Consider the following 11,234-nt stretch of genomic DNA (forward strand, 5'->3'; position numbering starts at 1 on the left):
AGGTTGGGCCTACTTAACAGACTTTATTAAGCTCATGGGTCAAAATTAATTTGTTAAATCTACCCAAGGCAAGAGATATTGTCCTGTAATACTTCTATTTAATGCTGGTCTACAAAGAAGCCACACACCAGATTTCTAATTCAATGCTTACTAGTCTTTAGAACATTCTTTCAATCCATTTTACTGAGTAAATTTGACTGGGGCAAAATCAAATAACAGAGACAAATTAGTTGCATCTTCTGTTAATCATCGATTATAAATTAGACATGCTAGCTCAACTGAAATGTCTCCAAGGATGTGAATATTAGAGTTAATTGTTTAACTTGGAAAGGAGCTAGAAAGTTTGTTTCCATTTGTCCTGGTTGTAATCCTTTGAGATTAAGGTGTTTGGATTGCCTCTTCACTCAGTAAGTGGCACTGTCTTTCAAACACTCCCTGATTTCATGGATTGCTGTTTAGAGAGGAATATTTGTAGAGCTATTTAATAGGATTTTTGCTTTGAAGTAACTAAGTACAAATTTAAGTCCAATCAAGTAAAATATATTAAAATTAAACTTTTCTTGAGACTTTTCCTCAGAAGGCAGAATGATTAATAAACCACTAGCCAACAGAAAAATGTTTAAAGATACTCTAGTCATTTGTTTCAACCACCTTGAAAGTTCTGCATAGGAGAATTGTGCTTTAATTTGTGGTAATATATGCCTAACACCATGGAAATCAGGTTCTTGGCTGATAGCCCTGGGTGGTACTCTGTTATAAATTTAAACACATACTTTATATATAGATAATTTCTATATATAATATACAAATAATTTAGAGTTAATTTATATAATTTTAATAAATTATAAATATTATAGTAATTTTCATGGTTATGATAGTTTATATTATTTAGCTTTTCATAGAAACATAGAATGTTTTGGGTTGGAAGGGACCCTAAAAATCATTTTATTCCAACTCCCTGCCATGGGCAGGGACACATTCTACTATCCCAGGTTACTCCAAGCCCTGTCCAGCCTGGCCTTGGGCACTGCCAGGGATCCAGGGGCAGCCACAGCTTCTCTGGGCAGCCACTGCCTCATCACCCTCACAGCAAAGAATTTCTTCAGTTCTTTTATATAATTTGTATGTAATATATAAAATTTATCTATATTTTATAATTGTTACAACAATTTTAAACCCTTTTAGACATGGTTTCTTATAGTTCCTACTTCAAAGGCATAGTCAGTCTTTCTCCAATCTTTTAATTAATAATGGGAGGCAATAGGGCTCTTGGAAACACTACTGGATGCAAGCTGAGCATTCATCCATAAAATTTTAATGACAGGAGTGATAGTCAACTATGGAAAAAGAAACTTTGAGGAGCCTTTAATGCAAAGATATGGTTGTGACTTTGTTGACTCAAGAGCTCAGTCAGGGGAAGCAGAGAAAGGGGTGCATCAAAATGAGGTCCATCCCCAAGTCAGTGACAAACTCATGGGACAGACCTTTTCCTTAGCACTGATATGGGAAAATTCTCTGAGGAATTTTATGAAGAGGATTTAGCTCTGTGAATCCCAGAGGAATGGTGCAAAAATAAAAATAATAATTGCGGAGCTCGGAAAGGAGAACAGGCAGCAGCGAGAATCAGGAATATTATTTAAATGCACTTTACCCTTTGGTAAATAGCAAAGTTTTCCCCTTTTCCTCTGCTATTTCTGGCAGTGTTCAGATGTGTTTAGTGTGTGCTGGAGGTTGATGTGTCATCTGAGTGTGCCGGCCTGCCAAGAGGCACAACTCCCAGCTTTTGACAGGGCACGTCTCTCTAAATGCCATCCATCCTCTAAACAGCTGTATAATTAGGACAAAAAACATTTGGAGCACCGTTTATTCTGCTGCAGAGCTGGAGGCACATGCCACCCATTAAACCTGGGGAAGGGGCTTTGTTCTTCCTGTGAAAAGCAGCAAACCAGAGGATTTCATGAAAGCGACAAATTCTGTTCAATTGATTGACATCACATGTAAGATTTTTTCCCAAATATTTTTCCGTTCTGCAAAACACAGCTTCACTTTTACAAGTGCATCTCAGACTCAGGCTGTAATTTAAAGGTGTTGAAGGTAATGAAATGCATTTTTGATGAGCTGAGCACGTTTTTACAGTGCAAGGGGGGACATGACCCCAGTGAGGGTGGATGTGGCTGGAGCAGGGGAGTTGGGGTCAGGAGCTGCAGGTGACAGCAGGGCCAGCTGAGATCAATAGCCTTCTCTAAAAAATGCTGATTTTGAGGCAGAAGACATTTAAGTGCATTATTTGAATGCTTTCAGTAGATGCTTAAGCTTAGAATAAAGTTTAGCACCATGCACAGACACCTTCCTGGGCTGGTGCCTGAGCCTGAGGGGAAAAGAAATTAAACAATGCTTCTAATGGGAAGAAATACTGTCTTGGTGAAATCAATATGAATATTAGAATAGTTTCCACAGGGAAGTGGTGGATTCACCAATGCTGGACACTTTCAAGAGTCATCTGGACAGGATGCTAGGCCATGGCTAGAATGTGTCTTTGCCAAGAAAGGTTGGAGCAGATGATCCTTGATGTCCCTTCCAACCTGGTATTCTGTGATTTATTTTGGCATTTCAAATTATTCTAATGATCAGAATGAGCAAGCAAGTTTAGAAAGTGTAACCCATCAGTGCTATGATAAATTGGATGAGCTTCAGAGTATCTGGTCAGCCTTTCTGGTGATTTATGGATGTCAGAGACCTAATAACTGAAAAAAATTGGTTGAGTCTTTCTATCTGATCGTGTTTGCTGTGCTTTGTGGTTTAAAATAAACTGTGTGTTTGTATCAGGATTATAAAACATTGAACTAAGCACACAGATAAATCTGTGTTGATGTAATTTGCCTCCATTTTTGGCTACTTTCCACACAAGCTTCTCCAACTCAAAATCCCATAAAGGCTTTCTACTGCACTACATGGAGGTTTACTTCTGTATCACATTAAATTTTCTTTTTTTTATTCTTGAAGTGTGCATTTCACTCTGATGCTTTAATCACCTCTAACAGCAACAGAATTATATCTATAAAACAAGCATCCATGATAGGGAAAACAATAATGAAAAGGAGAAATGACACTGCAGGTACCTCCATCTCCTCCAGCTGGATAAGCTGGGTTTTACTCAAGCTATGAATGATACAAAATAAATTGAGTGGAAGATTTCTCTGCATTTCTGGTAGTGGATATTATGATTCCTGATAATTATTCAAGATTTAGTTGAAGGACCCAAAGGTTTGATACTTCTGTTTCCTTACAGAAGATCTTTCTCATGACTTCTGCAGGAATATTTCATTGGCAGCCATGCACTCCATCCTAATATTTTTTTGCATATACATTTTTATATTATATTAAGCAATATGTGGATTATATTCAGCCTACCCAGATGTGTACTCCAGTGGAGTGCAAACTATGTGATTCAACACTTAAATGAAATTATTTCTTTATAAAACTTGAGAAGGTCGGGTTTTTTTCTAACTTTTTAACTTAAATTTAGCACCAGAGAAGAGTTAGTTGGGGTCATTTTCACCTGTTGTAAAATTGGACTAGTTAATAGTCCTCTGTCTGGACTGGAAAATGTCACCACACTAGTGCTGAACTCTGGAATGAAAATTACATAATTGCAGCTAGGAGATATTTTAGTCTTTGCAATATAGATGTTGCAAAACCAACATCAAAATGGGAGTTAAATCTGATGGCATTGTGTCTTCTTCCCTACTTCTTAAATTTCTAGGACTTTGCATAAAGTTTACATTAATTTTTATATAGTCCTCATAACCTGATATGCTCTGCCACATACATCTGGTATTTTTCATGAACTGAGATTATTTCTACAGCCTCATGAAGATCTGCCCCTTATAATCATGTCACACCAGAACAGGTCTCCATAAGATTTGTTATTTTCACTTTTCTGCACAAAGTGTAAGCTGATCCCCTCCCTCCCCTGTAAATGAGACACAAAGCCTTCAGGAAATCAAACTGAATAATCAAGCAGTTAATAAAAAATGCATCATGGTACGTCAGCCTACGTTATCAACCTGCAAGGAAAAGCAATATAAAAATGCTCAGACAATAATCATTTTCATGAATATAAACATTAATGCTAACTTCAACCTGATTGTACTTCTGAGATGTTTAAACCCTTTTACCAGATTAAGTTTTCTTCAAACATTTTTGACAAAATACTTTGTAAAAAACCCACATGATTTGATAAATGATTATGAACGAAGAGATTATGAATATGGAGTGAAATTAGGTCATGTCAAAGATACCTGTTCCACTCACACTTGTAAATATTTATCACAATTTCCCTGTTTTAAAATTAAAACATAAGCTCTGAAAAGTTTTTTTACCTTGCTTTTCAGTAGAAGGGTCTTTCTGTATTTCTTCCAGAAAGGAAGATAAGGACAAAGCATTTAGAATTTTATGTGGTGATTTATGATAAAAAGCCCCAAACAAATAAACATACAAACAAAAACCTACACACCCACCCAACGACAAACAAACCCACAAAATTATTCAGCTTACTTTGGCAGTGAAAAAAGGAATTTAAGTCATTGAAAAGTCATTGCTGCTTTTAATCATATCAATTTTGCAAATGTGAAATGTGAAAATCAGATTGTTACTTCTAACTCTCTCATCTCTTTAAAGTATTTCTCTTTAGTATCAGTTTATTTTAAGATTTTGACTTTGATTCCCATTATTTTGTATTGTTTATGAAAGGGCTGCAACCTTATCCAATATATAGCATGTATTTATATGTGTGATTTAGATTTACATTTATAGCAATAAATTTACAGAAGAGAGTCATATGAACAACAGCAAATTTATCTTTATATTTGCAAAGTAAATGTTGTGGGTTTTTAATATTTGCCTTCTGTGTAATAGTTTATTGAAGCACAAACAGTTTGCTGATTTTGTCAGGAAATGGCTAAAAATTATTTTAACAAAAGAAACCATGTTGATGCTTTAGCACAGGGTGACAAATCGCTATGAAATTCATAAATTTTTGTATTCTGTACATGACTTTTGCATCCAGCCCATCCCATGGTGGCCCTTAGCCTTTGCTCATCTGTTGATAACAACTGGAACAAGGAATAAAGCATTTTAATTTGCTTTTTCATTTCCAATATTCAGTGATGATGGCCAGCCTTAAAAAAAAAAAAAAAAAAGACCAAAAACTTATGTATGACCCATGTGCTGGAAGGTCATTTTCCTCCTTAATATAAGGTTTAATTTTCCTGTGTTTAGTCAAGTCGATTTCTCAAGGGTGTCCATGGAAGCTTAGTCCTAGTGAGGATCTAAATTGCAGTGAATATACCCATGTATAATATTCAGTCTTGCATTAACTTTAATGCAGTGTTTTATGGTACAGTTTTTTTACAGGATATAGTTTAGTTAATGTGATAAAACATTAAGTTAATGCTCTGCTCCTCAGAATTCATTTTACAACTGTTTTTTTCGTTAAAAAAAAGTCACTTTAGAGGGACAAAGTCATGTGAAACTTGAAGCGCCTGGCTTGGCAGCTACATTTAAGATGGTCAAATATCGGTTGCCACCAAATGACTGGTGCTAAATGTTGCTTGGAAAACACTTGTTTGACAAGGAAAAAGAACAGTACAAGCATAAAAGTTGCTTTCTAATGCATTGTTTGTTGTACCTGGCAGCACTTTGATGTCTGTCAAGCAGCCCCTTACAACAATAACACCCAAGACAACGTGAAGTGAGCAGGTACACCATTAAAGCTCTAATAAAGTTCCCCTGTATTCATTAATGTTCCTTGTAATAGACCAGTTAGAAGACAATTTGTTCTTTCTTTCATGCAGATAGTTCTATTAATGGAGCAGAGAGAATGATGACAATTTAGAAGGTACACTAAAACACTCTGATGAATATATGGGCTGAGTGGTGCTCCTGTGGCTGGGATGGGAGGGAAAATAGAGCACTCATGATCTTGGTGTTGCAATTGCTATGAGAGTGTTCAGCCCTTGGTCTGGACTGGTTTGGATATTTAGCAAAATAAACTTACACTGAAAAAAAAAAAAAAAAAAAGTCCATTATTACTTTACAGGTACAAAAATTATTTGAGGATTAATACAGAATCGAATACATAGAGCACATTGGTCTTTATTCCACCAGTTCAATACATTTGTACTGATGTGGAAGAATGCAGGAATTGACACATCATTTGTTGTTGACTGAGGATGAGTTCACCATGAATTTCATATTCTTTAGGCATTTAACTTCGATATTTTATCTGTCCAAAGCTCAGAGCCCTGGTAGGCTGTACAGGAAAGAAAGGTATTTGTATAGTGATGCAAAACACTTCCATGAGCTGCCACAAGTTAAACCAAGGGAGGAGAAGCCCGTGGTTACAGGTTTCAGAAGTACAATAATTGACAGGGAATATTCCAGTCTCCAGCCCAGCAGATCATTGAAGCTTTCACTTATCTTTGAATGTAATTTTGAAGTCGTCATTCTGAGTCACCCCATTGTGAATTTATCCATTGTGAAAAGGGAGCTTATTGGAGAAGTTCTATCAGTGTTTTACAGATTAACATTTACCCTAATCTGGAAAGGGATTTGTATGCATAATATAGAACTATTTGTACACTTAAAATTCAGCACTGGCTTTGTTATCTAGCTAAATCAGGATTAAATAAGTCAAAGTCTAAGTTCTTACTGACTGTAGGTAAGTTTGGATCAGGACCTGCACTATCATCACCTCTCAAACTTCTTGAAAGGTTTTAAGAATATCATTGAACACAGAAAGGAAATGAGAATAATTTTGTGGTGCTCTTGGTGTTACTCTTAGATCTTTTGTGAGTCATCAGCTCATCAGAATAGACCATTACAGGAAGGAAAGATAAAGCTCTCAAACTGTGATAGAGTGTGCAGGCTGATATAAAAACCTTCAAAGAGAGTTGTGCAAAAACCTAAAGCACTTTCCTCTAGGATTTCTTTCCAGAGGACACATAGAGAAGCACTGATGGCTTGAAGAAGGAGCTCCTTCACCTGCTTATTCTCTGAATAGCCCTGATGCAACTCAGAATTTCAGGAACCATTTTGGAGGTTTAACACTTAGTTATCTCAAAGTACTGGGAGAAGTAAACTCCTCAACATCCCAGTATCTCCTATTTTATGTAATTTTCCCTTTTAAAGCATGATGGGCTCTGGAAGAATCTTCTTCCACGAGTCCTTTGGGAAGCAAGTCCTCCTCTGAGGGCTGAGCTTTTCCTCTGCAGTTCTGTTCAGAGTTCCAGTGGCACCTTCCCTCCCTCAGCCCCTGTTAGAATCTAAGACATCCTGCTAAGTAAAAGCAAACAAGCTTTTTACCTTTTTTCTAATTATTAGCCTTTTTGCCCTAGAAAGAAAAGCCCTATGGAGATATTATCACTTTCTATTACATCTGATGGTTCTTAGAGTGATTTTTGTGGATTCCTATTACGCTTTCATGGTGTCCTATTGATTTTGTTTCTCTTAAGGGCTTTCACACCAAAAGATTGTATATAATATAAAGGACAATAAAAGAAATTGCTAAGCAGTAAGGATTATTATTCTCCGTGTTTACTGCTGTATCAACTCCATGAGAAAACAAACCAGAAAAAAAGGTTGAGGTAAGGAACTTATGACCATTGGGATTTGTAGTATTTCCTGTATAAATGTATGATGACCTCCAACTGCCTGGGATGGTAAAATCAATAACAAGAAATGCACCCACCGTTTATTACACTGAAATTGTTATGCAGGGTATATATTAAGAGAAGGTTTCATCTGCAGTGTAGTGCATCATGTTACATAGCTGGACTTTCCTGAAAGCACCTATCATATCTGTGTGGATATTATATTACTCTGGCATAATAGCATTGCACTGGCAATCCAAATTCAGTATTTTTTCTTCTTAGAGGCTATATTTATGGCCAAAATAGCCACAATTTTCTTCACATAAAATATGAAGTGTAATCTAATCTTTCTCTTCCTGACAGAGGAGTATTGTAATTCTAATTTTTCTCTTCCTGACAGAAGGGGATCGTAATTCTATTCAGTCCTCAGCCGTTCTTTACCAAGATTAATGATGGAATTTTGGAAAAAAGACAATAATTTCTTCTGATAATAAAACTGAGCCACGTTTTCTCAGTTGTGAAAGTAATTGTACCATTGTAACAAATATTACTGCCACTCCCTCCAACTTTTTTAATGGCGTGAGTAATTCTTACTCAAGTAAAGAATCTCATTGGATGTGAATTAGCATCAGTCCTGGATGTAGTGAAGATGGTTTTGTGTTTCTTTTGCAACAAATTCTTGTGGGATAAGAATACCTTGGAAACTCTTTATTATTCATCAGTTGAATTCATCACTGATGACATTGATGAAATTTACACTTTCCAGTGTCACATGAATTTATAGACTTGAGCACCACTGACTCGACAGCAGAGCTCAGGCTGACATCAGTGATGCCAAGAAAAAGGAGTTTGGATTCTGAAAATTGATGAACACCTCAAATTTTTAATAAGACCAACGAATGTCCTCCACAGATCTACCCAGCACGCTTAGAAAACATGTGGTGATCAAATAAACCAAAAATAAGTAGATACTTTTGAAAATACTGTTCTCAGTATGAAAATATTCCTTTGGGTATCATATGAAAAAATTTTTTTTTTTTATTATTTACAGGGCTTTGCAACTTTCACACAGCTAAGAAATGGAATGTACAATGCAATTAAATGACATATTGTAGTGCTAGAGAAAGAAGAATAAATTCTTTTAACTAGAAGAAAATGCTACATTTACCTACAGGCTACAAAATTTAAACCCCTGTGGTTATTGAAAATTATGATATACACAAAATTTGCCTTTTCAGTTCCTCAGAAAAGAAAGCAGGGATAATTTAGTTTCAGACTTCAGTATCCAGGGAAAGAAAGAAAAAAGCAGAGTGGAGAAATAGCAAAATGACCTCATTTACTGAGGTAGAAATATGCTGTTTACTCTTTGATGTAAGGAATCTCCTCCTCCTTTCAAACCAGGACATATTTCTTGTTTCCAGGTTTGTGAAGACAAGAAAGTAAGAAGTGGGCAGGAAAATCCAGGTATTATATAACAAGAAAAATTTGACAGTTTCGTAAAAAGAGCTGTTGATCAAAAAAAGTTTAATTCCATTTGGAATATTTTCTCAAAAATACTGTGGTACTTGGATTTTTTGCTTTTGAGAGCCTTGTAGCCTCTCAATAAAGCATAACTCAGCTCAAGACTCAGAGGCATCAAGATGATATTGCTGTGGATTTATTCCCATTTTCTTCATCTCTCTCTCTCACTTTTTTCCTTTTAATTGGGTAATTGAATACAAACTATAACCAAACTGGTATAAAAGGTCAGAGCATGAGTTAGTCTCCTCTTGGGACACTTTATTATGTGTCCTTGCAGCTTTTAAGGATATTTCCACTATGTTTAAAGAAATCCATCACTAACCTGGGCAACAACCATTTATTTTTTTGGACTCTGCCTCCTTGGTTTGTCCTCCACAACCCATCAGGAAACCCAGGCTGTTGTTCTCCTACAAAGGAACTCTGATAAATAATGTTTGCTGAATTTGCTTGTTGTAAGCAGGAAATGCATAATGAATAAAGTGTACAGAAAGGGAAAAAACCTTTAGAAATGAAGATTAAAATATGGTCTAAGGTTAATGATCTATTATCCAATGTTTCTTTTCTTTCACGAAGGCATATCTCGGCTTGCATACGCTGTAGTTATTAAAATTATAATGGAAGAAAATATTTCGGTGGAGAAATAATTGCCAATATTTAGATTTAGAGAGAATGCGAAGTGTAACATCAATTTAAAACTCATTAAAATTATCTTACTAGTTGTTTCCTTTACAAAAGGATTCAGGCTGGATTACTTATATCATGACGAAATGTAGGGAGACCAATGCAATTTTTTGCTGATATTGTCCTTTATAATTGTATTCTAAGTTTTGACTTCTGATGCTCTGTATGCATTGTCCTCTAAAGTTTTTACTTTGAATTATGGCTTTAGTTGTGAATTCCATAAGTAAGAACATATTCATTAATACTGTGTTTCTTTTGGTAAAGAGTTCTCAGAAAGACAACATGTTTTTATTTACTGATGTGATGTTCATCATAGGACTCCTTCCTCCCATATACTGACCTACAAGGCTCAATGAAATTTGCCTATGATCTGCATCCAAGAGGTTTCTTGTGGGTTGGGAAATTCTGTGAGTATTAGAAGGACTTTGCATCCTCATTAATGGCTTTTATTGCATCACCTCTGTTAAAAAAGAGAGAAGAAAGAGAAGGAAGAACGTTCAGCCAGTGGTGGTGCTGTAAATGCTGCTCCTTTGGTGTAGGGAATGCAAGCAGGGGTTGAGCTGATGGCCAGTGCAGATTTCTGGAAAAGCTGGGGTGAACTCAGGAATCTGCTCAGGTTTGTCTGCCTGTTCTTCCCACAGCAGCTTAGAGCTGAAGAGCCTAAAAATTTTACCGTCAAAAATCTCCTCCTTTTGTTACCCATCTTGTTATTCAAAAAAGCATCCAAATCTCCAACCTGAGGATAAATCAGGTTAAAAATGTGGGAAAAACTTGTGCTATACAGCTGCTTTCATGTAAAACCCAACCAGCACAGATGAGTCACAGTGGAAGTCTTGTAATTTTCTGCCAAGCGATAAATTATTACCTTAACCTTCCCTGGAAATGGGGGAAAAGTTAGCTAAAAGTGTTTGAGAAAAGCTAAACCTCCTACCTTTTTTGCTGCATGATAATAGACATAGTTATCTCTGATGACTCATGTTAGGGGAGGTCATGGTGGGAACTGCAGAAGCAGCATCATTTTGGCATTGAATTTGAAATGAAACAGCTGAAATTGTTCTAAATAAATGTGCTTTTTTCCCCTCCTCCCATTTGGGAATATTCTCAGACATTCTTTTTTAAAGGAAGTATTTCACAAGAGATCCAAACTGCGTGAATCAGTAATATGTCATAATAAAATGTCATTAACTTTATACTTGAAATCTGAATGGACAAGAAAATAGCGTTGTTATTATTCAGGCTTAAGTGTAGAAAAATAGACTTTAGGAAAGTGAAATATTCTGCCACTGGAAGTGGTAATGTGTGGTTGATTCAGAAACCCTTGAAAAAAATCAATAGTAACTTTAAATATCAATGAAATATTTATTTGCTATAAAAATAAAT

The 11,234-nt window shown here is 35.9% G+C and overlaps 1 long non-coding RNA gene across 2 annotated transcripts in view; it reads left to right on the forward strand.

The window, feature by feature from the left end:
• Window positions 1–10,258, forward strand: part of LOC146434930 (uncharacterized) — a 164,493-nt gene extending 154,235 nt beyond the window's left edge. For both annotated transcript variants that reach the window (XR_014853313.1, XR_014853314.1), the window contains 2 exons: window positions 9,074–9,116; window positions 10,171–10,258. This is a non-coding gene — a long non-coding RNA (uncharacterized LOC146434930). The remainder of the gene's footprint in view (window positions 1–9,073; window positions 9,117–10,170) is intronic.
• The last annotated feature ends 976 nt before the right edge of the window (window positions 10,259–11,234 follow it).

This window comes from Lichenostomus cassidix, chromosome 7, assembly GCF_008360975.1.
Source record: "Lichenostomus cassidix isolate B80296 chromosome 7, HeHo_3.0, whole genome shotgun sequence".
Lineage (NCBI taxonomy): Eukaryota > Metazoa > Chordata > Aves > Passeriformes > Meliphagidae > Lichenostomus > Lichenostomus cassidix.